The 23,703-nt window shown below is 53.3% G+C and overlaps 46 non-coding genes across 46 annotated transcripts; all 46 read right to left on the bottom strand.

Annotated features, from left to right (window-relative positions):
- Positions 1 to 26: 26 nt before the first annotated feature.
- Positions 27 to 99, bottom strand: trnak-cuu (transfer RNA lysine (anticodon CUU)). The gene has a single exon. It is a non-coding gene; the product is annotated as a tRNA-Lys (tRNA).
- Positions 100 to 662: 563 nt separating this feature from the next.
- Positions 663 to 736, bottom strand: trnan-guu (transfer RNA asparagine (anticodon GUU)). Its single transcript has one exon. It is a non-coding gene; the product is annotated as a tRNA-Asn (tRNA).
- Positions 737 to 885: 149 nt separating this feature from the next.
- trnak-cuu (transfer RNA lysine (anticodon CUU)) lies at positions 886 to 958 on the bottom strand. The gene has a single exon. It is a non-coding gene; the product is annotated as a tRNA-Lys (tRNA).
- Positions 959 to 1,746: 788 nt separating this feature from the next.
- Positions 1,747 to 1,820, bottom strand: trnan-guu (transfer RNA asparagine (anticodon GUU)). The gene has a single exon. It is a non-coding gene; the product is annotated as a tRNA-Asn (tRNA).
- A 149-nt stretch (positions 1,821 to 1,969) lies between these two features.
- trnak-cuu (transfer RNA lysine (anticodon CUU)) lies at positions 1,970 to 2,042 on the bottom strand. Its single transcript has one exon. It is a non-coding gene; the product is annotated as a tRNA-Lys (tRNA).
- Positions 2,043 to 2,812: 770 nt separating this feature from the next.
- trnan-guu (transfer RNA asparagine (anticodon GUU)) lies at positions 2,813 to 2,886 on the bottom strand. The gene has a single exon. It is a non-coding gene; the product is annotated as a tRNA-Asn (tRNA).
- A 149-nt stretch (positions 2,887 to 3,035) lies between these two features.
- On the bottom strand, positions 3,036 to 3,108 carry trnak-cuu (transfer RNA lysine (anticodon CUU)). Its single transcript has one exon. It is a non-coding gene; the product is annotated as a tRNA-Lys (tRNA).
- Positions 3,109 to 3,671: 563 nt separating this feature from the next.
- Positions 3,672 to 3,745, bottom strand: trnan-guu (transfer RNA asparagine (anticodon GUU)). Its single transcript has one exon. It is a non-coding gene; the product is annotated as a tRNA-Asn (tRNA).
- A 149-nt stretch (positions 3,746 to 3,894) lies between these two features.
- trnak-cuu (transfer RNA lysine (anticodon CUU)) lies at positions 3,895 to 3,967 on the bottom strand. Its single transcript has one exon. It is a non-coding gene; the product is annotated as a tRNA-Lys (tRNA).
- Positions 3,968 to 4,737: 770 nt separating this feature from the next.
- On the bottom strand, positions 4,738 to 4,811 carry trnan-guu (transfer RNA asparagine (anticodon GUU)). Its single transcript has one exon. It is a non-coding gene; the product is annotated as a tRNA-Asn (tRNA).
- Positions 4,812 to 4,960: 149 nt separating this feature from the next.
- Positions 4,961 to 5,033, bottom strand: trnak-cuu (transfer RNA lysine (anticodon CUU)). Its single transcript has one exon. It is a non-coding gene; the product is annotated as a tRNA-Lys (tRNA).
- Positions 5,034 to 5,821: 788 nt separating this feature from the next.
- On the bottom strand, positions 5,822 to 5,895 carry trnan-guu (transfer RNA asparagine (anticodon GUU)). The gene has a single exon. It is a non-coding gene; the product is annotated as a tRNA-Asn (tRNA).
- A 149-nt stretch (positions 5,896 to 6,044) lies between these two features.
- On the bottom strand, positions 6,045 to 6,117 carry trnak-cuu (transfer RNA lysine (anticodon CUU)). Its single transcript has one exon. It is a non-coding gene; the product is annotated as a tRNA-Lys (tRNA).
- Positions 6,118 to 6,680: 563 nt separating this feature from the next.
- On the bottom strand, positions 6,681 to 6,754 carry trnan-guu (transfer RNA asparagine (anticodon GUU)). Its single transcript has one exon. It is a non-coding gene; the product is annotated as a tRNA-Asn (tRNA).
- Positions 6,755 to 6,903: 149 nt separating this feature from the next.
- trnak-cuu (transfer RNA lysine (anticodon CUU)) lies at positions 6,904 to 6,976 on the bottom strand. Its single transcript has one exon. It is a non-coding gene; the product is annotated as a tRNA-Lys (tRNA).
- Positions 6,977 to 7,746: 770 nt separating this feature from the next.
- On the bottom strand, positions 7,747 to 7,820 carry trnan-guu (transfer RNA asparagine (anticodon GUU)). The gene has a single exon. It is a non-coding gene; the product is annotated as a tRNA-Asn (tRNA).
- A 149-nt stretch (positions 7,821 to 7,969) lies between these two features.
- On the bottom strand, positions 7,970 to 8,042 carry trnak-cuu (transfer RNA lysine (anticodon CUU)). Its single transcript has one exon. It is a non-coding gene; the product is annotated as a tRNA-Lys (tRNA).
- Positions 8,043 to 8,605: 563 nt separating this feature from the next.
- trnan-guu (transfer RNA asparagine (anticodon GUU)) lies at positions 8,606 to 8,679 on the bottom strand. The gene has a single exon. It is a non-coding gene; the product is annotated as a tRNA-Asn (tRNA).
- A 149-nt stretch (positions 8,680 to 8,828) lies between these two features.
- trnak-cuu (transfer RNA lysine (anticodon CUU)) lies at positions 8,829 to 8,901 on the bottom strand. Its single transcript has one exon. It is a non-coding gene; the product is annotated as a tRNA-Lys (tRNA).
- Positions 8,902 to 9,689: 788 nt separating this feature from the next.
- trnan-guu (transfer RNA asparagine (anticodon GUU)) lies at positions 9,690 to 9,763 on the bottom strand. Its single transcript has one exon. It is a non-coding gene; the product is annotated as a tRNA-Asn (tRNA).
- A 149-nt stretch (positions 9,764 to 9,912) lies between these two features.
- trnak-cuu (transfer RNA lysine (anticodon CUU)) lies at positions 9,913 to 9,985 on the bottom strand. The gene has a single exon. It is a non-coding gene; the product is annotated as a tRNA-Lys (tRNA).
- Positions 9,986 to 10,773: 788 nt separating this feature from the next.
- Positions 10,774 to 10,847, bottom strand: trnan-guu (transfer RNA asparagine (anticodon GUU)). The gene has a single exon. It is a non-coding gene; the product is annotated as a tRNA-Asn (tRNA).
- A 149-nt stretch (positions 10,848 to 10,996) lies between these two features.
- Positions 10,997 to 11,069, bottom strand: trnak-cuu (transfer RNA lysine (anticodon CUU)). Its single transcript has one exon. It is a non-coding gene; the product is annotated as a tRNA-Lys (tRNA).
- Positions 11,070 to 11,839: 770 nt separating this feature from the next.
- On the bottom strand, positions 11,840 to 11,913 carry trnan-guu (transfer RNA asparagine (anticodon GUU)). The gene has a single exon. It is a non-coding gene; the product is annotated as a tRNA-Asn (tRNA).
- Positions 11,914 to 12,062: 149 nt separating this feature from the next.
- On the bottom strand, positions 12,063 to 12,135 carry trnak-cuu (transfer RNA lysine (anticodon CUU)). The gene has a single exon. It is a non-coding gene; the product is annotated as a tRNA-Lys (tRNA).
- A 1,021-nt stretch (positions 12,136 to 13,156) lies between these two features.
- trnak-cuu (transfer RNA lysine (anticodon CUU)) lies at positions 13,157 to 13,229 on the bottom strand. Its single transcript has one exon. It is a non-coding gene; the product is annotated as a tRNA-Lys (tRNA).
- A 685-nt stretch (positions 13,230 to 13,914) lies between these two features.
- trnan-guu (transfer RNA asparagine (anticodon GUU)) lies at positions 13,915 to 13,988 on the bottom strand. Its single transcript has one exon. It is a non-coding gene; the product is annotated as a tRNA-Asn (tRNA).
- A 149-nt stretch (positions 13,989 to 14,137) lies between these two features.
- Positions 14,138 to 14,210, bottom strand: trnak-cuu (transfer RNA lysine (anticodon CUU)). The gene has a single exon. It is a non-coding gene; the product is annotated as a tRNA-Lys (tRNA).
- Positions 14,211 to 14,980: 770 nt separating this feature from the next.
- On the bottom strand, positions 14,981 to 15,054 carry trnan-guu (transfer RNA asparagine (anticodon GUU)). Its single transcript has one exon. It is a non-coding gene; the product is annotated as a tRNA-Asn (tRNA).
- A 148-nt stretch (positions 15,055 to 15,202) lies between these two features.
- On the bottom strand, positions 15,203 to 15,275 carry trnak-cuu (transfer RNA lysine (anticodon CUU)). Its single transcript has one exon. It is a non-coding gene; the product is annotated as a tRNA-Lys (tRNA).
- Positions 15,276 to 15,838: 563 nt separating this feature from the next.
- Positions 15,839 to 15,912, bottom strand: trnan-guu (transfer RNA asparagine (anticodon GUU)). The gene has a single exon. It is a non-coding gene; the product is annotated as a tRNA-Asn (tRNA).
- Positions 15,913 to 16,061: 149 nt separating this feature from the next.
- On the bottom strand, positions 16,062 to 16,134 carry trnak-cuu (transfer RNA lysine (anticodon CUU)). Its single transcript has one exon. It is a non-coding gene; the product is annotated as a tRNA-Lys (tRNA).
- A 788-nt stretch (positions 16,135 to 16,922) lies between these two features.
- Positions 16,923 to 16,996, bottom strand: trnan-guu (transfer RNA asparagine (anticodon GUU)). The gene has a single exon. It is a non-coding gene; the product is annotated as a tRNA-Asn (tRNA).
- Positions 16,997 to 17,145: 149 nt separating this feature from the next.
- On the bottom strand, positions 17,146 to 17,218 carry trnak-cuu (transfer RNA lysine (anticodon CUU)). Its single transcript has one exon. It is a non-coding gene; the product is annotated as a tRNA-Lys (tRNA).
- Positions 17,219 to 17,781: 563 nt separating this feature from the next.
- Positions 17,782 to 17,855, bottom strand: trnan-guu (transfer RNA asparagine (anticodon GUU)). The gene has a single exon. It is a non-coding gene; the product is annotated as a tRNA-Asn (tRNA).
- Positions 17,856 to 18,004: 149 nt separating this feature from the next.
- Positions 18,005 to 18,077, bottom strand: trnak-cuu (transfer RNA lysine (anticodon CUU)). The gene has a single exon. It is a non-coding gene; the product is annotated as a tRNA-Lys (tRNA).
- A 770-nt stretch (positions 18,078 to 18,847) lies between these two features.
- On the bottom strand, positions 18,848 to 18,921 carry trnan-guu (transfer RNA asparagine (anticodon GUU)). Its single transcript has one exon. It is a non-coding gene; the product is annotated as a tRNA-Asn (tRNA).
- Positions 18,922 to 19,070: 149 nt separating this feature from the next.
- On the bottom strand, positions 19,071 to 19,143 carry trnak-cuu (transfer RNA lysine (anticodon CUU)). The gene has a single exon. It is a non-coding gene; the product is annotated as a tRNA-Lys (tRNA).
- Positions 19,144 to 19,706: 563 nt separating this feature from the next.
- On the bottom strand, positions 19,707 to 19,780 carry trnan-guu (transfer RNA asparagine (anticodon GUU)). Its single transcript has one exon. It is a non-coding gene; the product is annotated as a tRNA-Asn (tRNA).
- A 149-nt stretch (positions 19,781 to 19,929) lies between these two features.
- Positions 19,930 to 20,002, bottom strand: trnak-cuu (transfer RNA lysine (anticodon CUU)). Its single transcript has one exon. It is a non-coding gene; the product is annotated as a tRNA-Lys (tRNA).
- Positions 20,003 to 20,790: 788 nt separating this feature from the next.
- On the bottom strand, positions 20,791 to 20,864 carry trnan-guu (transfer RNA asparagine (anticodon GUU)). The gene has a single exon. It is a non-coding gene; the product is annotated as a tRNA-Asn (tRNA).
- Positions 20,865 to 21,013: 149 nt separating this feature from the next.
- trnak-cuu (transfer RNA lysine (anticodon CUU)) lies at positions 21,014 to 21,086 on the bottom strand. The gene has a single exon. It is a non-coding gene; the product is annotated as a tRNA-Lys (tRNA).
- A 788-nt stretch (positions 21,087 to 21,874) lies between these two features.
- On the bottom strand, positions 21,875 to 21,948 carry trnan-guu (transfer RNA asparagine (anticodon GUU)). The gene has a single exon. It is a non-coding gene; the product is annotated as a tRNA-Asn (tRNA).
- Positions 21,949 to 22,097: 149 nt separating this feature from the next.
- On the bottom strand, positions 22,098 to 22,170 carry trnak-cuu (transfer RNA lysine (anticodon CUU)). Its single transcript has one exon. It is a non-coding gene; the product is annotated as a tRNA-Lys (tRNA).
- A 770-nt stretch (positions 22,171 to 22,940) lies between these two features.
- Positions 22,941 to 23,014, bottom strand: trnan-guu (transfer RNA asparagine (anticodon GUU)). Its single transcript has one exon. It is a non-coding gene; the product is annotated as a tRNA-Asn (tRNA).
- Positions 23,015 to 23,163: 149 nt separating this feature from the next.
- Positions 23,164 to 23,236, bottom strand: trnak-cuu (transfer RNA lysine (anticodon CUU)). The gene has a single exon. It is a non-coding gene; the product is annotated as a tRNA-Lys (tRNA).
- Positions 23,237 to 23,703: the final 467 nt, after the last annotated feature.

The following is a 23,703-nucleotide window of genomic DNA, read 5'->3' as shown; positions in this document are numbered from 1 at the left end:
GAGGGGCCAGAGAGAGCCAAAGGACACGCCCAACGTGGGGCTCGAACCCACGACCCTGAGATTAAGAGTCTCATGCTCTACCGACTGAGCTAGCCGGGCTGCGGTGGTCGAAAGATCGAGGCTGACCGCTGTTTTGATAAGTGCCAAACATTTCATGCACAAAACGGAGCCTCGCTTCCAACACAGGCTTGACGAAACATCTCACGGGTAAGGTTGGACTTAAGCCTAACGGTAGGTTTAGAGCAGTGGCGTCCCAACTCGATCCTGGAGGTTCCTTGTCCTGCCGAGTTTGGATCCATGCACAAAGAAACACACCTGAAGCTGTGTGTTGCAGGCAGGTCTGATGGAGCTGGCTGGAGCGAAACTCTACCTGACAGGGGCCCTCCAGGACAGAGTTTGGACACCCCTGGCTTAGACTGTTCTCTGTTTGTTTTAGCCACGCCTGTTGCTGGGGAATACAGATTGAACGAGCAGAGCTCTTGTCCAACAGCCTGAAAGGCTACTAGTTCAGCCAACTCATCAAACGTTGTCTTCTTTTAACACTAGACGACTCGCAAAGCTGTTCACTCTCAAAAGTGGCTACGGACGCTGCTCCACGCATGCGTCAGCAGACACGTTTACTAAATTCTGCGCTTGCCGACATGGCTGCGAAAAGCTTCCTTCGTCCCTGGGTGGGCTCGAACCACCATCCTTTCGGTTAACAGCCGAACGCGCTAGCCTATTGCGCCACAGAGACTGACGGTGCATGCTCCTATGGGTAACGGTCAAAAAAGAATTCAAAGCTGGGAGCGTCTCACAGGACGGCAGCAGCACTGGTCCTGCGTCACCAAATTGAGGTCAAGAGAACGACACCCGTTGGGAGGGGCCAGAGAGAGCCAAAGGACACGCCCAACGTGGGGCTCGAACCCACGACCCTGAGATTAAGAGTCTCATGCTCTACCGACTGAGCTAGCCGGGCTGCGGTGGTCGAAAGATCAAGGCTGACCGCTGTTTTGATAAGTGCCAAACATTTCATGCGCAAAACGGAGCCTCGCTTCCAACACAGGAACATCGTGTCCGGGTAAGTTGACGAAACATCTCACGGGTAATGTTGGACTTAAGCCTAGCGGTAGGTTTAGAGCAGTGGCGTCCCAACTCGATCCTGGAGGTTCCTTGTCCTGCCGAGTTTGGATCCATGCACAAAGAAACACACCTGAAGCTGTGTGTTGCAGGCAGGTCTGATGGAGCTGGCTGGAGCGAAACTCTACCTGACAGGGGCCCTCCAGGACAGAGTTTGGACACCCCTGGCTTAGACTGTTCTCTGTTTGCTTTAGCCACGCCTGTTGCTGGGGAATACAGATTGAACGAGCAGAGCTCTTGTCCAACAGCCTGAAAGGCTACTAGTTCAGCCAACTCATCAAACGTTCCAGGTATGGAGTTCTGTCCCGCTGTGTGAATACAGTTTGCAAACTCCGACAGCATGTGATTGGAAAGCCAATTTGGTGGCATTTTGTGGCGCTCCAAGAGGGAGATTTGATCAGGACCTCCCTGGACCACACAGGCCTCCACCACCCGGAAAACAAAACACGAACACTCCGCGTACACGCCACAGCAAACTTGAGCTGACGCAAACATTCACTCAGCACCCTTTGTCTTCTTTTAACACTAGACGGCTCGCAAAGCTGTTCACTCTCAAAAGGGGCTACGGACGCTGCTCCACGCATGCAAAATTCTGCGCTTGCCGACATGGCTGCGAAAAGCTTCCTTCGTCCCTGGGTGGGCTCGAACCACCATCCTTTCGGTTAACAGCCGAACGCGCTAGCCTATTGCGCCACAGAGACTGACGGTGCATGCTCCTATGGGTAACGGTCAAAAAAGAATTCAAAGCTGGGAGCGTCTCACAGGACGGCAGCAGCACTGGTCCTGCGTCAGCAAATTGAGGTCAAGAGAACGACACCCGTTGGGAGGGGCAAGAGAGAGCCAAAAGACACGCCCAACGTGGGGCTCGAACCCACGACCCTGAGATTAAGAGTCTCATGCTCTACCGACTGAGCTAGCCGGGCTGCGGTGGTCGAAAGATCAAGGCTGACCGCTGTTTTGATAAGTGCCAAACATTTCATGCGCAAAACGGAGCCTCGCTTCCAACACAGGCTTGACGAAACATCTCACGGGTAAGGTTGGACTTAAGCCTAGCGGTAGGTTTAGAGCAGTGGCGTCCCAACTCGATCCTGGAGGTTCCTTGTCCTGCCGAGTTTGGATCCATGCACAAAGAAACACACCTGAAGCTGTGTGTTGCAGGCAGGTCTGATGGAGCTGGCTGGAGCGAAACTCTACCTGACAGGGGCCCTCCAGGACAGAGTTTGGACACCCCTGGCTTAGACTGTTCTCTGTTTGCTTTAGCCACGCCTGTTGCTGGGGAATACAGATTGAACGAGCAGAGCTCTTGTCCAACAGCCTGAAAGGCTACTAGTTCAGCCAACTCATCAAACGTTCCAGGTATGGAGTTCTGTCCCGCTGTGTGAATACAGTTTGCAAACTCCGACAGCATGTGATTGGAAAGCCAATTTGGTGGCATTTTGTGGCGCTCCAAGAGGGAGATTTGATCAGGACCTCCCTGGACCACACAGGCCTCCACCACCCGGAAAACAAAACACGAACACTCCGCGTACACGCCACAGCAAACTTGAGCTGACGCAAACATTCACTCAGCACCCTTTGTCTTCTTTTAACACTAGACGGCTCGCAAAGCTGTTCACTCTCAAAAGGGGCTACGGACGCTGCTCCACGCATGCAAAATTCTGCGCTTGCCGACATGGCTGCGAAAAGCTTCCTTCGTCCCTGGGTGGGCTCGAACCACCATCCTTTCGGTTAACAGCCGAACGCGCTAGCCTATTGCGCCACAGAGACTGACGGTGCATGCTCCTATGGGTAACGGTCAAAAAAGAATTCAAAGCTGGGAGCGTCTCACAGGACGGCAGCAGCACTGGTCCTGCGTCAGCAAATTGAGGTCAAGAGAACGACACCCGTTGGGAGGGGCAAGAGAGAGCCAAAGGACACGCCCTACGTGGGGCTCGAACCCACGACCCTGAGATTAAGAGTCTCATGCTCTACCGACTGAGCTAGCCGGGCTGCGGTGGTCGAAAGATCAAGGCTGACCGCTGTTTTGATAAGTGCCAAACATTTCATGCGCAAAACGGAGCCTCGCTTCCAACACAGGCTTGACGAAACATCTCACGGGTAAGGTTGGACTTAAGCCTAGCGGTAGGTTTAGAGCAGTGGCGTCCCAACTCGATCCTGGAGGTTCCTTGTCCTGCCGAGTTTGGATCCATGCACAAAGAAACACACCTGAAGCTGTGTGTTGCAGGCAGGTCTGATGGAGCTGGCTGGAGCGAAACTCTACCTGACAGGGGCCCTCCAGGACAGAGTTTGGACACCCCTGGCTTAGACTGTTCTCTGTTTGTTTTAGCCACGCCTGTTGCTGGGGAATACAGATTGAACGAGCAGAGCTCTTGTCCAACAGCCTGAAAGGCTACTAGTTCAGCCAACTCATCAAACGTTGTCTTCTTTTAACACTAGACGACTCGCAAAGCTGTTCACTCTCAAAAGTGGCTACGGACGCTGCTCCACGCATGCGTCAGCAGACACGTTTACTAAATTCTGCGCTTGCCGACATGGCTGCGAAAAGCTTCCTTCGTCCCTGGGTGGGCTCGAACCACCACCCTTTCGGTTAACAGCCGAACGCGCTAGCCTATTGCGCCACAGAGACTGACGGTGCATGCTCAAATGGGTAACGGTCAAAAAAGAATTCAAAGCTGGGAGCGTCTCACAGGACGGCAGCAGCACTGGTCCTGCGTCAGCAAATTGAGGTCAAGAGAACGACACCCGTTGGGAGGGGCCAGAGAGAGCCAAAGGACACGCCCAACTTGGGGCTCGAACCCACGACCCTGAGATTAAGAGTCTCATGCTCTACCGACTGAGCTAGCCGGGCTGCGGTGGTCAAAAGATCAAGGCTGACCGCTGTTTTGATAAGTGCCAAACATTTCATGCGCAAAACGGAGCCTCGCTTCCAACACAGGCTTGACGAAACATCTCACGGGTAAGGTTGGACTTAAGCCTAGCGGTAGGTTTAGAGCAGTGGCGTCCCAACTTGATCCTGGAGGTTCCTTGTCCTGCCGAGTTTGGATCCATGCACAAAGAAACACACCTGAAGCTGTGTGTTGCAGGCAGGTCTGATGGAGCTGGCTGGAGCGAAACTCTACCTGACAGGGGCCCTCCATGACAGAGTTTGGACACCCCTGGCTTAGACTGTTCTCTGTTTGTTTTAGCCACGCCTGTTGCTGGGGAATACAGATTGAACGAGCAGAGCTCTTGTCCAACAGCCTGAAAGGCTACTAGTTCAGCCAACTCATCAAACATTCCAGGTATGGAGTTCTGTCCCGCTGAGTGAATACAGTTTGCAAACTCCGACAGCATATGATTGGAAAGCCATTTTGGTGGCATTTTGTGGCGCTCCAAGAGGGAGATTTGATCAGGACCTCCCTGGACCACACAGGCCTCCACCACCCGGAAAACAAAACACCAACACTCCACGTACACGCCACAGCAAACTTGAGCTGACGCAAACATTCACTCAGCACCCTTTGTCTTCTTTTAACACTAGACGGCTCGCAAAGCTGTTCACTCTCAAAAGGGGCTACGGACGCTGCTCCACGCATGCAAAATTCTGCGCTTGCCGACATGGCTGCGAAAAGCTTCCTTCGTCCCTGGGTGGGCTCGAACCACCATCCTTTCGGTTAACAGCCGAACGTGCTAGCCTATTGCGCCACAGAGACTGACGGTGCATGCTCCTATGGGTAACGGTCAAAAAAGAATTCAAAGCTGGGAGCGTCTCACAGGACGGCAGCAGCACTGGTCCTGCGTCAGCAAATTGAGGTCAAGAGAACGACACCCGTTGGGAGGGGCAAGAGAGAGCTAAAGGACACGCCCAACGTGGGGCTCAAACCCACGACCCAGAGATTAAGAGTCTCATGCTCTACCGACTGAGCTAGCCGGGCTGCGGTGGTCAAAAGATCAAGGCTGACCGCTGTTTTGATAAGTGCCAAACATTTCATGTGCAAAACGGAGCCTCGCTTCCAACACAGGCTTGACGAAACATCTCACGGGTAAGGTTGGACTTAAGCCTAGCGGTAGGTTTAGAGCAGTGGCGTCCCAACTCGATCCTGGAGGTTCCTTGTCCTGCCGAGTTTGGATCCATGCACAAAGAAACACACCTGAAGCTGTGTGTTGCAGGCAGGTCTGATGGAGCTGGCTGGAGCGAAACTCTACCTGACAGGGGCCCTCCAGGACAGAGTTTGGACACCCCTGGCTTAGACTGTTCTCTGTTTGTTTTAGCCACGCCTGTTGCTGGGGAATACAGATTGAACGAGCAGAGCTCTTGTCCAACAGCCTGAAAGGCTACTAGTTCAGCCAACTCATCAAACGTTCCAGGTATGGAGTTCTGTCCCGCTGTGTGAATACAGTTTGCAAACTCCGACAGCATGTGATTGGAAAGCCAATTTGGTGGCATTTTGTGGCGCTCCAAGAGGGAGATTTGATCAGGACCTCCCTGGACCACACAGGCCTCCACCACCCGGAAAACAAAACACGAACACTCCGTGTACACGCCACAGCAAACTTGAGCTGACGCAAACATTCACTCAGCACCCTTTGTCTTCTTTTAACACTATACGTCTCGCAAAGCTGTTCACTCTCAAAAGGGGCTACGGATGCTGCTCCACGCATGCGTCAGCAGACACGTTTACTAAATTCTGCGCTTGCCGACATGGCTGCGAAAAGCTTCCTTCGTCCCTGGGTGGGCTCGAACCACCATCCTTTCGGTTAACAGCCGAACGCGCTAGCCTATTGCGCCACAGAGACTGACGGTGCATGCTCCTATGGGTAACGGTCAAAAAAGAATTCAAAGCTGGGAGCGTCTCACAGGACGGCAGCAGCACTGGTCCTGCGTCAGCAAATTGAGATCAAGAGAACGACACCCGTTGGGAGGGGCCAGAGAGAGCCAAAGGACACGCCCAACGTGGGGCTCGAACCCACGACCCTGAGATTAAGAGTCTCATGCTCTACCGACTGAGCTAGCCGGGCTGCGGTGGTCGAAAGATCAAGGCTGACCGCTGTTTTGATAAGTGCCAAACATTTCATGCGCAAAACGGAGCCTCGCTTCCAACACAGGCTTGACGAAACATCTCACGGGTAAGGTTGGACTTAAGCCTAGCGGTAGGTTTAGAGCAGTGGCGTCCCAACTCGATCCTGGAGGTTCCTTGTCCTGCCGAGTTTGGATCCATGCACAAAGAAACACACCTGAAGCTGTGTGTTGCAGGCAGGTCTGATGGAGCTGGCTGGAGCGAAACTCTACCTGACAGGGGCCCTCCAGGACAGAGTTTGGACACCCCTGGCTTAGACTGTTCTCTGTTTGTTTTAGCCACGCCTGTTGCTGGGGAATACAGATTGAACGAGCAGAGCTCTTGTCCAACAGCCTGAAAGGCTACTAGTTCAGCCAACTCATCAAACGTTGTCTTCTTTTAACACTAGACGACTCGCAAAGCTGTTCACTCTCAAAAGTGGCTACGGACGCTGCTCCACGCATGCGTCAGCAGACACGTTTACTAAATTCTGCGCTTGCCGACATGGCTGCGAAAAGCTTCCTTCGTCCCTGGGTGGGCTCGAACCACCACCCTTTCGGTTAACAGCCGAACGCGCTAGCCTATTGCGCCACAGAGACTGACGGTGCATGCTCAAATGGGTAACGGTCAAAAAAGAATTCAAAGCTGGGAGCGTCTCACAGGACGGCAGCAGCACTGGTCCTGCGTCAGCAAATTGAGGTCAAGAGAACGACACCCGTTGGGAGGGGCCAGAGAGAGCCAAAGGACACGCCCAACTTGGGGCTCGAACCCACGACCCTGAGATTAAGAGTCTCATGCTCTACCGACTGAGCTAGCCGGGCTGCGGTGGTCGAAAGATCAAGGCTGACCGCTGTTTTGATAAGTGCCAAACATTTCATGCGCAAAACGGAGCCTCGCTTCCAACACAGGCTTGACGAAACATCTCACGGGTAAGGTTGGACTTAAGCCTAGCGGTAGGTTTAGAGCAGTGGCGTCCCAACTTGATCCTGGAGGTTCCTTGTCCTGCCGAGTTTGGATCCATGCACAAAGAAACACACCTGAAGCTGTGTGTTGCAGGCAGGTCTGATGGAGCTGGCTGGAGCGAAACTCTACCTGACAGGGGCCCTCCATGACAGAGTTTGGACACCCCTGGCTTAGACTGTTCTCTGTTTGTTTTAGCCACGCCTGTTGCTGGGGAATACAGATTGAACGAGCAGAGCTCTTGTCCAACAGCCTGAAAGGCTACTAGTTCAGCCAACTCATCAAACATTCCAGGTATGGAGTTCTGTCCCGCTGAGTGAATACAGTTTGCAAACTCCGACAGCATATGATTGGAAAGCCATTTTGGTGGCATTTTGTGGCGCTCCAAGAGGGAGATTTGATCAGGACCTCCCTGGACCACACAGGCCTCCACCACCCGGAAAACAAAACACCAACACTCCACGTACACGCCACAGCAAACTTGAGCTGACGCAAACATTCACTCAGCACCCTTTGTCTTCTTTTAACACTAGACGGCTCGCAAAGCTGTTCACTCTCAAAAGGGGCTACGGACGCTGCTCCACGCATGCAAAATTCTGCGCTTGCCGACATGGCTGCGAAAAGCTTCCTTCGTCCCTGGGTGGGCTCGAACCACCATCCTTTCGGTTAACAGCCGAACGTGCTAGCCTATTGCGCCACAGAGACTGACGGTGCATGCTCCTATGGGTAACGGTCAAAAAAGAATTCAAAGCTGGGAGCGTCTCACAGGACGGCAGCAGCACTGGTCCTGCGTCAGCAAATTGAGGTCAAGAGAACGACACCCGTTGGGAGGGGCAAGAGAGAGCTAAAGGACACGCCCAACGTGGGGCTCGAACCCACGACCCAGAGATTAAGAGTCTCATGCTCTACCGACTGAGCTAGCCGGGCTGCGGTGGTCGAAAGATCAAGGCTGACCGCTGTTTTGATAAGTGCCAAACATTTCATGCGCAAAACGGAGCCTCGCCTCCAACACAGGCTTGACGAAACATCTCACGGGTAAGGTTGGACTTAAGCCTAGCGGTAGGTTTAGAGCAGTGGCGTCCCAACTCGATCCTGGAGGTTCCTTGTCCTGCCGAGTTTGGATCCATGCACAAAGAAACACACCTGAAGCTGTGTGTTGCAGGCAGGTCTGATGGAGCTGGCTGGAGCGAAACTCTACCTGACAGGGGCCCTCCAGGACAGAGTTTGGACACCCCTGGCTTAGACTGTTCTCTGTTTGTTTTAGCCACGCCTGTTGCTGGGGAATACAGATTGAACGAGCAGAGCTCTTGTCCAACAGCCTGAAAGGCTACTAGTTCAGCCAACTCATCAAACGTTGTCTTCTTTTAACACTAGACGACTCGCAAAGCTGTTCACTCTCAAAAGTGGCTACGGACGCTGCTCCACGCATGCGTCAGCAGACACGTTTACTAAATTCTGCGCTTGCCGACATGGCTGCGAAAAGCTTCCTTCGTCCCTGGGTGGGCTCGAACCACCATCCTTTCGGTTAACAGCCGAACGCGCTAGCCTATTGCGCCACAGAGACTGACGGTGCATGCTCCTATGGGTAACGGTCAAAAAAGAATTCAAAGCTGGGAGCGTCTCACAGGACGGCAGCAGCACTGGTCCTGCGTCAGCAAATTGAGGTCAAGAGAACGACACCCGTTGGGAGGGGCCAGAGAGAGCCAAAGGACACGCCCAACGTGGGGCTCGAACCCACGACCCTGAGATTAAGAGTCTCATGCTCTACCGACTGAGCTAGCCGGGCTGCGGTGGTCGAAAGATCAAGGCTGACCGCTGTTTTGATAAGTGCCAAACATTTCATGTGCAAAACGGAGCCTCGCTTCCAACACAGGCTTGACGAAACATCTCACGGGTAAGGTTGGACTTAAGCCTAGCGGTAGGTTTAGAGCAGTGGCGTCCCAACTCGATCCTGGAGGTTCCTTGTCCTGCCGAGTTTGGATCCATGCACAAAGAAACACACCTGAAGCTGTGTGTTGCAGGCAGGTCTGATGGAGCTGGCTGGAGCGAAACTCTACCTGACAGGGGCCCTCCAGGACAGAGTTTGGACACCCCTGGCTTAGACTGTTCTCTGTTTGTTTTAGCCACGCCTGTTGCTGGGGAATACAGATTGAACGAGCAGAGCTCTTGTCCAACAGCCTGAAAGGCTACTAGTTCAGCCAACTCATCAAACGTTCCAGGTATGGAGTTCTGTCCCGCTGTGTGAATACAGTTTGCAAACTCCGACAGCATGTGATTGGAAAGCCAATTTGGTGGCATTTTGTGGCGCTCCAAGAGGGAGATTTGATCAGGACCTCCCTGGACCACACAGGCCTCCACCACCCGGAAAACAAAACACGAACACTCCGTGTACACGCCACAGCAAACTTGAGCTGACGCAAACATTCACTCAGCACCCTTTGTCTTCTTTTAACACTATACGTCTCGCAAAGCTGTTCACTCTCAAAAGGGGCTACGGATGCTGCTCCACGCATGCGTCAGCAGACACGTTTACTAAATTCTGCGCTTGCCGACATGGCTGCGAAAAGCTTCCTTCGTCCCTGGGTGGGCTCGAACCACCATCCTTTCGGTTAACAGCCGAACGCGCTAGCCTATTGCGCCACAGAGACTGACGGTGCATGCTCCTATGGGTAACGGTCAAAAAAGAATTCAAAGCTGGGAGCGTCTCACAGGACGGCAGCAGCACTGGTCCTGCGTCAGCAAATTGAGATCAAGAGAACGACACCCGTTGGGAGGGGCCAGAGAGAGCCAAAGGACACGCCCAACGTGGGGCTCGAACCCACGACCCTGAGATTAAGAGTCTCATGCTCTACCGACTGAGCTAGCCGGGCTGCGGTGGTCGAAAGATCAAGGCTGACCGCTGTTTTGATAAGTGCCAAACATTTCATGCGCAAAACGGAGCCTCGCTTCCAACACAGGCTTGACGAAACATCTCACGGGTAAGGTTGGACTTAAGCCTAGCGGTAGGTTTAGAGCAGTGGCGTCCCAACTCGATCCTGGAGGTTCCTTGTCCTGCCGAGTTTGGATCCATGCACAAAGAAACACACCTGAAGCTGTGTGTTGCAGGCAGGTCTGATGGAGCTGGCTGGAGCGAAACTCTACCTGACAGGGGCCCTCCAGGACAGAGTTTGGACACCCCTGGCTTAGACTGTTCTCTGTTTGTTTTAGCCACGCCTGTTGCTGGGGAATACAGATTGAACGAGCAGAGCTCTTGTCCAACAGCCTGAAAGGCTACTAGTTCAGCCAACTCATCAAACGTTCCAGGTATGGAGTTCTGTCCCGCTGTGTGAATACAGTTTGCAAACTCCGACAGCATGTGATTGGAAAGCCAATTTGGTGGCATTTTGTGGCGCTCCAAGAGGGAGATTTGATCAGGACCTCCCTGGACCACACAGGCCTCCACCACCCGGAAAACAAAACACGAACACTCCGTGTACACGCCACAGCAAACTTGAGCTGACGCAAACATTCACTCAGCACCCTTTGTCTTCTTTTAACACTAGACGGCTCGCAAAGCTGTTCACTCTCAAAAGCGGCTACGGACGCTGCTCCACGCATGCGTCAGCAGACACGTTTACTAAATTCTGCGCTTGCCGACATGGCTGCGAAAAGCTTCCTTCGTCCCTGGGTGGGCTCGAACCACCATCCTTTCGGTTAACAGCCGAACGCGCTAGCCTATTGCGCCACAGAGACTGACGGAGCATGCTCCTATGGGTAACGGTCAAAAAAGAATTCCAAGCTGGGAGCGTCTCACAGGACGGCTGCAGCACTGGTCCTGCGTCAGCAAATTGAGGTCAAGAGAACGACACCCGTTGGGAGGGGTCAGAGAGAGCCAAAGGACACGCCCAACGTGGGGCTCGAACCCACGACCCTGAGATTAAGAGTCTCATGCTCTACCGACTGAGCTAGCCGGGCTGCGGTGGTCGAAAGATCGAGGCTGACCGCTGTTTTGATAAGTGCCAAACATTTCATGCACAAAACGGAGCCTCGCTTCCAACACAGGCTTGACGAAACATCTCACGGGTAAGGTTGGACTTAAGCCTAGCGGTAGGTTTAGAGCAGTGGCGTCCCAACTCGATCCTGGAGGTTCCTTGTCCTGCCGAGTTTGGATCCATGCACAAAGAAACACACCTGAAGCTGTGTGTTGCAGGCAGGTCTGATGGAGCTGGCTGGAGCGAAACTCTACCTGACAGGGGCCCTCCAGGACAGAGTTTGGACACCCCTGGCTTAGACTGTTCTCTGTTTGTTTTAGCCACGCCTGTTGCTGGGGAATACAGATTGAACGAGCAGAGCTCTTGTCCAACAGCCTGAAAGGCTACTAGTTCAGCCAACTCATCAAACGTTCCAGGTATGGAGTTCTGTCCCGCTGTGTGAATACAGTTTGCAAACTCCGACAGCATGTGATTGGAAAGCCAATTTGGTGGCATTTTGTGGCGCTCCAAGAGGGAGATTTGATCAGGACCTCCCTGGACCACACAGGCCTCCACCACCCGGAAAACAAAACACGAACACTCCGTGTACACGCCACAGCAAACTTGAGCTGACGCAAACATTCACTCAGCACCCTTTGTCTTCTTTTAACACTAGACGGCTCGCAAAGCTGTTCACTCTCAAAAGGGGCTACGGACGCTGCTCCACGCATGCTAAATTCTGCGCTTGCCGACATGGCTGCGAAAAGCTTCCTTCGTCCCTGGGTGGGCTCGAACCACCATCATTTCGGTTAACAGCCGAACGCGCTAGCCTATTGCGCCACAGAGACTGACGGTGCAATCACCTATGGGTAACGGTCAAAAAAGAATTCGAAGCTGGGAGTGTCTCACAGGACGGCTGCAGCACTGGTCCTGCGTCAGCAAATTGTGGTCAAGAGAACGACACCCGTTGGGAGGGGCCAGAGAGAGCCAAAGGACACGCCCAACGTGGGGCTCGAACCCACGACCCTGAGATTAAGAGTCTCATGCTCTACCGACTGAGCTAGCCGGGCTGCGGTGGTCAAAAGATCAAGGCTGACCGCTGTTTTGATAAGTGCCAAACATTTCATGCGCAAAACGGAGCCTCGCTTCCAACACAGGCTTGACGAAACATCTCACGGGTAAGGTTGGACTTAAGCCTAGCGGTAGGTTTAGAGCAGTGGCGTCCCAACTCGATCCTGGAGGTTCCTTGTCCTGCCGAGTTTGGATCCATGCACAAAGAAACACACCTGAAGCTGTGTGTTGCAGGCAGGTCTGATGGAGCTGGCTGGAGCGAAACTCTACCTGACAGGGGCCCTCCATGACAGAGTTTGGACACCCCTGGCTTAGACTGTTCTCTGTTTGTTTTAGCCACGCCTGTTGCTGGGGAATACAGATTGAACGAGCAGAGCTCTTGTCCAACAGCCTGAAAGGCTACTAGTTCAGCCAACTCATCAAACATTCCAGGTATGGAGTTCTGTCCCGCTGAGTGAATACAGTTTGCAAACTCCGACAGCATATGATTGGAAAGCCATTTTGGTGGCATTTGGTGGCATTTTGTGGCGCTCCAAGAGGGAGATTTGATCAGGACCTCCCTGGACCACACAGGCCTCCACCACCCGGAAAACAAAACACCAACACTCCACGTACACGCCACAGCAAACTTGAGCTGACGCAAACATTCACTCAGCACCCTTTGTCTTCTTTTAACACTAGACGACTCGCAAAGCTGTTCACTCTCAAAAGCGGCTACGGACGCTGCTCCAAGCATGCGTCAGCAGACACGTTTACTAAATTCTGCGCTTGCCGACATGGCTGCGAAAAGCTTCCTTCGTCCCAGGGTGGGCTCGTACCATCATCCTTTCGGTTAACAGCCGAACGCGCTAGCCTATTGCGCCACAGAGACTGACGGAGCATGCTCCTATGGGTAACGGTCAAAAAAGAATTCCAAGCTGGGAGCGTCTCACAGGACGGCTGCAGCACTGGTCCTGCGTCAGCAAATTGAGGTCAAGAGAACGACACCCGTTGGGAGGGGCCAGAGAGAGCCAAAGGACACGCCCAACGTGGGGCTCGAACCCACAACCCTGAGATTAAGAGTCTCATGCTCTACCGACTGAGCTAGCCGGGCTGCGGTGGTCGAAAGATCAAGGCTGACCGCTGTTTTGATAAGTGCCAAACATTTCATGCACAAAACGGAGCCTCGCTTCCAACACAGGCTTGACGAAACATCTCACGGGTAAGGTTGGACTCAAGCCTAGCGGTAGGTTTAGAGCAGTGGCGTCCCAACTCGATCCTGGAGGTTCCTTGTCCTGCCGAGTTTGGATCCATGCACAAAGAAACACACCTGAAGCTGTGTGTTGCAGGCAGGTCTGATGGAGCTGGCTGGACCGAAACTCTACCTGACAGGGGCCCTCCAGGACAGAGTTTGGACACCCCTGGCTTAGACTGTTCTCTGTTTGTTTTAGCCACGCCTGTTGCTGGGGAATACAGATTGCAAACTCCGACAGCATATGATTGGAAAGCCATTTTGGTGGCATTTTGTGGCGCTCCAAGAGGGAGATTTGATCAGGACCTCCCTGGACCACACAGGCCTCCACCACCCGGAAAACAAAACACCAACACTCCACGTACACGCCACAGCAAACTTGAGCTGACGCAAACATTCACTCAGCACCCTTTGTCTTCTTTTAACACTAGACGACTCGCAAAGCTGTTCACTCTCAAAAGCGGCTACGGACGCTGCTCCACGCATGCGTCAGCAGACACGTTTACTAAATTCTGCGCTTGCCGACATGGCTGCGAAAAGCTTCCTTCGTCCCTGGGTGGGCTCGAACCACCATCCTTTCGGTTAACAGCCGAACGCGCTAGCCTATTGCGCCACAGAGACTGACGGAGCATGCTCCTATGGGTAACGGTCAAAAAAGAATTCCAAGCTGGGAGCGTCTCACAGGACGGCTGCAGCACTGGTCCTGCGTCAGCAAATTGAGGTCAAGAGAACGACACCCGTTGGGAGGGGTCAGAGAGAGCCAAAGGACACGCCCAACGTGGGGCTCGAACCCACGACCCTGAGATTAAGAGTCTCATGCTCTACCGACTGAGCTAGCCGGGCTGCGGTGGTCGAAAGATCGAGGCTGACCGCTGTTTTGATAAGTGCCAAACATTTCATGCACAAAACGGAGCCTCGCTTCCAACACAGGCTTGACGAAACATCTCACGGGTAAGGTTGGACTTAAGCCTAGCGGTAGGTTTAGAGCAGTGGCGTCCCAACTCGATCCTGGAGGTTCCTTGTCCTGCCGAGTTTGGATCCATGCACAAAGAAACACACCTGAAGCTGTGTGTTGCAGGCAGGTCTGATGGAGCTGGCTGGAGCGAAACTCTACCTGACAGGGGCCCTCCAGGACAGAGTTTGGACACCCCTGGCTTAGACTGTTCTCTGTTTGTTTTAGCCACGCCTGTTGCTGGGGAATACAGATTGAACGAGCAGAGCTCTTGTCCAACAGCCTGAAAGGCTACTAGTTCAGCCAACTCATCAAACGTTCCAGGTATGGAGTTCTGTCCCGCTGTGTGAATACAGTTTGCAAACTCCGACAGCATGTGATTGGAAAGCCAATTTGGTGGCATTTTGTGGCGCTCCAAGAGGGAGATTTGATCAGGACCTCCCTGGACCACACAGGCCTCCACCACCCGGAAAACAAAACACGAACACTCCGTGTACACGCCACAGCAAACTTGAGCTGACGCAAACATTCACTCAGCACCCTTTGTCTTCTTTTAACACTAGACGGCTCGCAAAGCTGTTCACTCTCAAAAGGGGCTACGGACGCTGCTCCACGCATGCTAAATTCTGCGCTTGCCGACATGGCTGCGAAAAGCTTCCTTCGTCCCTGGGTGGGCTCGAACCACCATCATTTCGGTTAACAGCCGAACGCGCTAGCCTATTGCGCCACAGAGACTGACGGTGCTATTCCTATGGGTAACGGTCAAAAAAGAATTCAAAGCTGGGAGCGTCTCACAGGACGGCAGCAGCACTGGTCCTGCGTCAGCAAATTGAGGTCAAGAGAACGACACCCGTTGGGAGGGGCAAGAGAGAGCTAAAGGACACGCCCAACGTGGGGCTCGAACCCACGACCCAGAGATTAAGAGTCTCATGCTCTACCGACTGAGCTAGCCGGGCTGCGGTGGTCGAAAGATCAAGGCTGACCGCTGTTTTGATAAGTGCCAAACATTTCATGCGCAAAACGGAGCCTCGCCTCCAACACAGGCTTGACGAAACATCTCACGGGTAAGGTTGGACTTAAGCCTAGCGGTAGGTTTAGAGCAGTGGCGTCCCAACTCGATCCTGGAGGTTCCTTGTCCTGCCGAGTTTGGATCCATGCACAAAGAAACACACCTGAAGCTGTGTGTTGCAGGCAGGTCTGATGGAGCTGGCTGGAGCGAAACTCTACCTGACAGGGGCCCTCCAGGACAGAGTTTGGACACCCCTGGCTTAGACTGTTCTCTGTTTGTTTTAGCCACGCCTGTTGCTGGGGAATACAGATTGAACGAGCAGAGCTCTTGTCCAACAGCCTGAAAGGCTACTAGTTCAGCCAACTCATCAAACGTTGTCTTCTTTTAACACTAGACGACTCGCAAAGCTGTTCACTCTCAAAAGTGGCTACGGACGCTGCTCCACGCATGCGTCAGCAGACACGTTTACTAAATTCTGCGCTTGCCGACATGGCTGCGAAAAGCTTCCTTCGTCCCTGGGTGGGCTCGAACCACCATCCTTTCGGTTAACAGCCGAACGCGCTAGCCTATTGCGCCACAGAGACTGACGGTGCATGCTCCTATGGGTAACGGTCAAAAAAGAATTCAAAGCTGGGAGCGTCTCACAGGACGGCAGCAGCACTGGTCCTGCGTCAGCAAATTGAGGTCAAGAGAACGACACCCGTTGGGAGGGGCCAGAGAGAGCCAAAGGACACGCCCAACGTGGGGCTCGAACCCACGACCCTGAGATTAAGAGTCTCATGCTCTACCGACTGAGCTAGCCGGGCTGCGGTGGTCGAAAGATCAAGGCTGACCGCTGTTTTGATAAGTGCCAAACATTTCATGTGCAAAACGGAGCCTCGCTTCCAACACAGGCTTGACGAAACATCTCACGGGTAAGGTTGGACTTAAGCCTAGCGGTAGGTTTAGAGCAGTGGCGTCCCAACTCGATCCTGGAGGTTCCTTGTCCTGCCGAGTTTGGATCCATGCACAAAGAAACACACCTGAAGCTGTGTGTTGCAGGCAGGTCTGATGGAGCTGGCTGGAGCGAAACTCTACCTGACAGGGGCCCTCCAGGACAGAGTTTGGACACCCCTGGCTTAGACTGTTCTCTGTTTGTTTTAGCCACGCCTGTTGCTGGGGAATACAGATTGAACGAGCAGAGCTCTTGTCCAACAGCCTGAAAGGCTACTAGTTCAGCCAACTCATCAAACGTTCCAGGTATGGAGTTCTGTCCCGCTGTGTGAATACAGTTTGCAAACTCCGACAGCATGTGATTGGAAAGCCAATTTGGTGGCATTTTGTGGCGCTCCAAGAGGGAGATTTGATCAGGACCTCCCTGGACCACACAGGCCTCCACCACCCGGAAAACAAAACACGAACACTCCGTGTACACGCCACAGCAAACTTGAGCTGACGCAAACATTCACTCAGCACCCTTTGTCTTCTTTTAACACTATACGTCTCGCAAAGCTGTTCACTCTCAAAAGGGGCTACGGATGCTGCTCCACGCATGCGTCAGCAGACACGTTTACTAAATTCTGCGCTTGCCGACATGGCTGCGAAAAGCTTCCTTCGTCCCTGGGTGGGCTCGAACCACCATCCTTTCGGTTAACAGCCGAACGCGCTAGCCTATTGCGCCACAGAGACTGACGGTGCATGCTCCTATGGGTAACGGTCAAAAAAGAATTCAAAGCTGGGAGCGTCTCACAGGACGGCAGCAGCACTGGTCCTGCGTCAGCAAATTGAGATCAAGAGAACGACACCCGTTGGGAGGGGCCAGAGAGAGCCAAAGGACACGCCCAACGTGGGGCTCGAACCCACGACCCTGAGATTAAGAGTCTCATGCTCTACCGACTGAGCTAGCCGGGCTGCGGTGGTCGAAAGATCAAGGCTGACCGCTGTTTTGATAAGTGCCAAACATTTCATGCGCAAAACGGAGCCTCGCTTCCAACACAGGCTTGACGAAACATCTCACGGGTAAGGTTGGACTTAAGCCTAGCGGTAGGTTTAGAGCAGTGGCGTCCCAACTCGATCCTGGAGGTTCCTTGTCCTGCCGAGTTTGGATCCATGCACAAAGAAACACACCTGAAGCTGTGTGTTGCAGGCAGGTCTGATGGAGCTGGCTGGAGCGAAACTCTACCTGACAGGGGCCCTCCAGGACAGAGTTTGGACACCCCTGGCTTAGACTGTTCTCTGTTTGTTTTAGCCACGCCTGTTGCTGGGGAATACAGATTGAACGAGCAGAGCTCTTGTCCAACAGCCTGAAAGGCTACTAGTTCAGCCAACTCATCAAACGTTGTCTTCTTTTAACACTAGACGACTCGCAAAGCTGTTCACTCTCAAAAGTGGCTACGGACGCTGCTCCACGCATGCGTCAGCAGACACGTTTACTAAATTCTGCGCTTGCCGACATGGCTGCGAAAAGCTTCCTTCGTCCCTGGGTGGGCTCGAACCACCACCCTTTCGGTTAACAGCCGAACGCGCTAGCCTATTGCGCCACAGAGACTGACGGTGCATGCTCAAATGGGTAACGGTCAAAAAAGAATTCAAAGCTGGGAGCGTCTCACAGGACGGCAGCAGCACTGGTCCTGCGTCAGCAAATTGAGGTCAAGAGAACGACACCCGTTGGGAGGGGCCAGAGAGAGCCAAAGGACACGCCCAACTTGGGGCTCGAACCCACGACCCTGAGATTAAGAGTCTCATGCTCTACCGACTGAGCTAGCCGGGCTGCGGTGGTCGAAAGATCAAGGCTGACCGCTGTTTTGATAAGTGCCAAACATTTCATGCGCAAAACGGAGCCTCGCTTCCAACACAGGCTTGACGAAACATCTCACGGGTAAGGTTGGACTTAAGCCTAGCGGTAGGTTTAGAGCAGTGGCGTCCCAACTTGATCCTGGAGGTTCCTTGTCCTGCCGAGTTTGGATCCATGCACAAAGAAACACACCTGAAGCTGTGTGTTGCAGGCAGGTCTGATGGAGCTGGCTGGAGCGAAACTCTACCTGACAGGGGCCCTCCATGACAGAGTTTGGACACCCCTGGCTTAGACTGTTCTCTGTTTGTTTTAGCCACGCCTGTTGCTGGGGAATACAGATTGAACGAGCAGAGCTCTTGTCCAACAGCCTGAAAGGCTACTAGTTCAGCCAACTCATCAAACATTCCAGGTATGGAGTTCTGTCCCGCTGAGTGAATACAGTTTGCAAACTCCGACAGCATATGATTGGAAAGCCATTTTGGTGGCATTTTGTGGCGCTCCAAGAGGGAGATTTGATCAGGACCTCCCTGGACCACACAGGCCTCCACCACCCGGAAAACAAAACACCAACACTCCACGTACACGCCACAGCAAACTTGAGCTGACGCAAACATTCACTCAGCACCCTTTGTCTTCTTTTAACACTAGACGGCTCGCAAAGCTGTTCACTCTCAAAAGGGGCTACGGACGCTGCTCCACGCATGCAAAATTCTGCGCTTGCCGACATGGCTGCGAAAAGCTTCCTTCGTCCCTGGGTGGGCTCGAACCACCATCCTTTCGGTTAACAGCCGAACGTGCTAGCCTATTGCGCCACAGAGACTGACGGTGCATGCTCCTATGGGTAACGGTCAAAAAAGAATTCAAAGCTGGGAGCGTCTCACAGGACGGCAGCAGCACTGGTCCTGCGTCAGCAAATTGAGGTCAAGAGAACGACACCCGTTGGGAGGGGCAAGAGAGAGCTAAAGGACACGCCCAACGTGGGGCTCGAACCCACGACCCAGAGATTAAGAGTCTCATGCTCTACCGACTGAGCTAGCCGGGCTGCGGTGGTCGAAAGATCAAGGCTGACCGCTGTTTTGATAAGTGCCAAACATTTCATGCGCAAAACGGAGCCTCGCCTCCAACACAGGCTTGACGAAACATCTCACGGGTAAGGTTGGACTTAAGCCTAGCGGTAGGTTTAGAGCAGTGGCGTCCCAACTCGATCCTGGAGGTTCCTTGTCCTGCCGAGTTTGGATCCATGCACAAAGAAACACACCTGAAGCTGTGTGTTGCAGGCAGGTCTGATGGAGCTGGCTGGAGCGAAACTCTACCTGACAGGGGCCCTCCAGGACAGAGTTTGGACACCCCTGGCTTAGACTGTTCTCTGTTTGTTTTAGCCACGCCTGTTGCTGGGGAATACAGATTGAACGAGCAGAGCTCTTGTCCAACAGCCTGAAAGGCTACTAGTTCAGCCAACTCATCAAACGTTGTCTTCTTTTAACACTAGACGACTCGCAAAGCTGTTCACTCTCAAAAGTGGCTACGGACGCTGCTCCACGCATGCGTCAGCAGACACGTTTACTAAATTCTGCGCTTGCCGACATGGCTGCGAAAAGCTTCCTTCGTCCCTGGGTGGGCTCGAACCACCATCCTTTCGGTTAACAGCCGAACGCGCTAGCCTATTGCGCCACAGAGACTGACGGTGCATGCTCCTATGGGTAACGGTCAAAAAAGAATTCAAAGCTGGGAGCGTCTCACAGGACGGCAGCAGCACTGGTCCTGCGTCAGCAAATTGAGGTCAAGAGAACGACACCCGTTGGGAGGGGCCAGAGAGAGCCAAAGGACACGCCCAACGTGGGGCTCGAACCCACGACCCTGAGATTAAGAGTCTCATGCTCTACCGACTGAGCTAGCCGGGCTGCGGTGGTCGAAAGATCAAGGCTGACCGCTGTTTTGATAAGTGCCAAACATTTCATGTGCAAAACGGAGCCTCGCTTCCAACACAGGCTTGACGAAACATCTCACGGGTAAGGTTGGACTTAAGCCTAGCGGTAGGTTTAGAGCAGTGGCGTCCCAACTCGATCCTGGAGGTTCCTTGTCCTGCCGAGTTTGGATCCATGCACAAAGAAACACACCTGAAGCTGTGTGTTGCAGGCAGGTCTGATGGAGCTGGCTGGAGCGAAACTCTACCTGACAGGGGCCCTCCAGGACAGAGTTTGGACACCCCTGGCTTAGACTGTTCTCTGTTTGTTTTAGCCACGCCTGTTGCTGGGGAATACAGATTGAACGAGCAGAGCTCTTGTCCAACAGCCTGAAAGGCTACTAGTTCAGCCAACTCATCAAACGTTCCAGGTATGGAGTTCTGTCCCGCTGTGTGAATACAGTTTGCAAACTCCGACAGCATGTGATTGGAAAGCCAATTTGGTGGCATTTTGTGGCGCTCCAAGAGGGAGATTTGATCAGGACCTCCCTGGACCACACAGGCCTCCACCACCCGGAAAACAAAACACGAACACTCCGTGTACACGCCACAGCAAACTTGAGCTGACGCAAACATTCACTCAGCACCCTTTGTCTTCTTTTAACACTATACGTCTCGCAAAGCTGTTCACTCTCAAAAGGGGCTACGGATGCTGCTCCACGCATGCGTCAGCAGACACGTTTACTAAATTCTGCGCTTGCCGACATGGCTGCGAAAAGCTTCCTTCGTCCCTGGGTGGGCTCGAACCACCATCCTTTCGGTTAACAGCCGAACGCGCTAGCCTATTGCGCCACAGAGACTGACGGTGCATGCTCCTATGGGTAACGGTCAAAAAAGAATTCAAAGCTGGGAGCGTCTCACAGGACGGCAGCAGCACTGGTCCTGCGTCAGCAAATTGAGATCAAGAGAACGACACCCGTTGGGAGGGGCCAGAGAGAGCCAAAGGACACGCCCAACGTGGGGCTCGAACCCACGACCCTGAGATTAAGAGTCTCATGCTCTACCGACTGAGCTAGCCGGGCTGCGGTGGTCGAAAGATCAAGGCTGACCGCTGTTTTGATAAGTGCCAAACATTTCATGCGCAAAACGGAGCCTCGCTTCCAACACAGGCTTGACGAAACATCTCACGGGTAAGGTTGGACTTAAGCCTAGCGGTAGGTTTAGAGCAGTGGCGTCCCAACTCGATCCTGGAGGTTCCTTGTCCTGCCGAGTTTGGATCCATGCACAAAGAAACACACCTGAAGCTGTGTGTTGCAGGCAGGTCTGATGGAGCTGGCTGGAGCGAAACTCTACCTGACAGGGGCCCTCCAGGACAGAGTTTGGACACCCCTGGCTTAGACTGTTCTCTGTTTGTTTTAGCCACGCCTGTTGCTGGGGAATACAGATTGAACGAGCAGAGCTCTTGTCCAACAGCCTGAAAGGCTACTAGTTCAGCCAACTCATCAAACGTTCCAGGTATGGAGTTCTGTCCCGCTGTGTGAATACAGTTTGCAAACTCCGACAGCATGTGATTGGAAAGCCAATTTGGTGGCATTTTGTGGCGCTCCAAGAGGGAGATTTGATCAGGACCTCCCTGGACCACACAGGCCTCCACCACCCGGAAAACAAAACACGAACACTCCGTGTACACGCCACAGCAAACTTGAGCTGACGCAAACATTCACTCAGCACCCTTTGTCTTCTTTTAACACTAGACGGCTCGCAAAGCTGTTCACTCTCAAAAGCGGCTACGGACGCTGCTCCACGCATGCGTCAGCAGACACGTTTACTAAATTCTGCGCTTGCCGACATGGCTGCGAAAAGCTTCCTTCGTCCCTGGGTGGGCTCGAACCACCATCCTTTCGGTTAACAGCCGAACGCGCTAGCCTATTGCGCCACAGAGACTGACGGAGCATGCTCCTATGGGTAACGGTCAAAAAAGAATTCCAAGCTGGGAGCGTCTCACAGGACGGCTGCAGCACTGGTCCTGCGTCAGCAAATTGAGGTCAAGAGAACGACACCCGTTGGGAGGGGTCAGAGAGAGCCAAAGGACACGCCCAACGTGGGGCTCGAACCCACGACCCTGAGATTAAGAGTCTCATGCTCTACCGACTGAGCTAGCCGGGCTGCGGTGGTCGAAAGATCGAGGCTGACCGCTGTTTTGATAAGTGCCAAACATTTCATGCACAAAACGGAGCCTCGCTTCCAACACAGGCTTGACGAAACATCTCACGGGTAAGGTTGGACTTAAGCCTAGCGGTAGGTTTAGAGCAGTGGCGTCCCAACTCGATCCTGGAGGTTCCTTGTCCTGCCGAGTTTGGATCCATGCACAAAGAAACACACCTGAAGCTGTGTGTTGCAGGCAGGTCTGATGGAGCTGGCTGGAGCGAAACTCTACCTGACAGGGGCCCTCCAGGACAGAGTTTGGACACCCCTGGCTTAGACTGTTCTCTGTTTGTTTTAGCCACGCCTGTTGCTGGGGAATACAGATTGAACGAGCAGAGCTCTTGTCCAACAGCCTGAAAGGCTACTAGTTCAGCCAACTCATCAAACGTTCCAGGTATGGAGTTCTGTCCCGCTGTGTGAATACAGTTTGCAAACTCCGACAGCATGTGATTGGAAAGCCAATTTGGTGGCATTTTGTGGCGCTCCAAGAGGGAGATTTGATCAGGACCTCCCTGGACCACACAGGCCTCCACCACCCGGAAAACAAAACACGAACACTCCGTGTACACGCCACAGCAAACTTGAGCTGACGCAAACATTCACTCAGCACCCTTTGTCTTCTTTTAACACTAGACGGCTCGCAAAGCTGTTCACTCTCAAAAGGGGCTACGGACGCTGCTCCACGCATGCTAAATTCTGCGCTTGCCGACATGGCTGCGAAAAGCTTCCTTCGTCCCTGGGTGGGCTCGAACCACCATCATTTCGGTTAACAGCCGAACGCGCTAGCCTATTGCGCCACAGAGACTGACGGTGCAATCACCTATGGGTAACGGTCAAAAAAGAATTCGAAGCTGGGAGTGTCTCACAGGACGGCTGCAGCACTGGTCCTGCGTCAGCAAATTGTGGTCAAGAGAACGACACCCGTTGGGAGGGGCCAGAGAGAGCCAAAGGACACGCCCAACGTGGGGCTCGAACCCACGACCCTGAGATTAAGAGTCTCATGCTCTACCGACTGAGCTAGCCGGGCTGCGGTGGTCAAAAGATCAAGGCTGACCGCTGTTTTGATAAGTGCCAAACATTTCATGCGCAAAACGGAGCCTCGCTTCCAACACAGGCTTGACGAAACATCTCACGGGTAAGGTTGGACTTAAGCCTAGCGGTAGGTTTAGAGCAGTGGCGTCCCAACTCGATCCTGGAGGTTCCTTGTCCTGCCGAGTTTGGATCCATGCACAAAGAAACACACCTGAAGCTGTGTGTTGCAGGCAGGTCTGATGGAGCTGGCTGGAGCGAAACTCTACCTGACAGGGGCCCTCCATGACAGAGTTTGGACACCCCTGGCTTAGACTGTTCTCTGTTTGTTTTAGCCACGCCTGTTGCTGGGGAATACAGATTGAACGAGCAGAGCTCTTGTCCAACAGCCTGAAAGGCTACTAGTTCAGCCAACTCATCAAACATTCCAGGTATGGAGTTCTGTCCCGCTGAGTGAATACAGTT

Source organism: Carassius gibelio, chromosome B3, assembly GCF_023724105.1.
Source record: "Carassius gibelio isolate Cgi1373 ecotype wild population from Czech Republic chromosome B3, carGib1.2-hapl.c, whole genome shotgun sequence".
NCBI lineage: Eukaryota > Metazoa > Chordata > Actinopteri > Cypriniformes > Cyprinidae > Carassius > Carassius gibelio.
Note: the sequence above shows the minus strand (reverse complement) of the source record. Positions and strands in the feature narration are given on the sequence as shown.